General features: G+C 36.7%; 1 protein-coding gene across 2 annotated transcripts in view; it reads right to left on the bottom strand.

Moving 5' to 3' along the window:
• The window catches only part of LOC119590622 (synaptotagmin-14-like), an 82,700-nt gene that overhangs the window by 71,751 nt on the left and 10,287 nt on the right, over positions 1 to 662 (bottom strand). The gene's annotated exons all lie outside the window — the stretch shown is intronic.

Here is a 662-nt window from a genome sequence, read left to right as displayed (position 1 = left end):
TACCATCCACCTCTCCTGGTTTCCTTCTTCCCCCACCGTGAAAATTGGTCTTTGCTTATTGAAGTTGTAGAGAACCGACTTTTCAGAGTACAGGATCCCACTCTTTAGAAACTGGTCTTCCCTCCTCTCCCTCTCTCTTTGAATGCTGGAAACGGTGCAGTAGAAACTTTTTTTTTCAGTTTTCGTTTACTCGACTTTTCGTCCTAAAAAAAAATGTACTGTCGATTGGAAAAATAGCTTTCCCACAAATTAGAGGAAACGGGTGTATCTGTAAAGGGATTTCTTTTTTTTTTAAGTAAAAGTCCTTTCTATGGAACTTAAGATGAAAGAAAAGTTCAATCTATGAATAGGTTTAAATGCTCACTAGTTTGTTAAAGTTTTCAATGATACATATGAGGCAAGAATTATCTCTGTTGAATTAGTCGATATTTTTATCTTCTGACGAAACCAGCATTTAAATACACAGAATAAAAGAAGTAAAAGAATAATGAATAAACCAAAAAAAAGTAAATAAATAATGAGTAAAAACTCATAACATCCTTCGAACTTGGTTAATAAACAGGCGCCTTTTAGCAACCACCGAATGGAGGTATGGTGGGCGGGGTCAACTCGCCCAATCAGAGGCCACAGCAGTCGCTAATTAAGGTCAAAATAGCGATTGC

This window comes from Penaeus monodon, chromosome 27 (genome assembly GCF_015228065.2).
Source record: "Penaeus monodon isolate SGIC_2016 chromosome 27, NSTDA_Pmon_1, whole genome shotgun sequence".
NCBI lineage: Eukaryota > Metazoa > Arthropoda > Malacostraca > Decapoda > Penaeidae > Penaeus > Penaeus monodon.
This window is presented reverse-complemented; position numbering and strand designations above follow the sequence as displayed.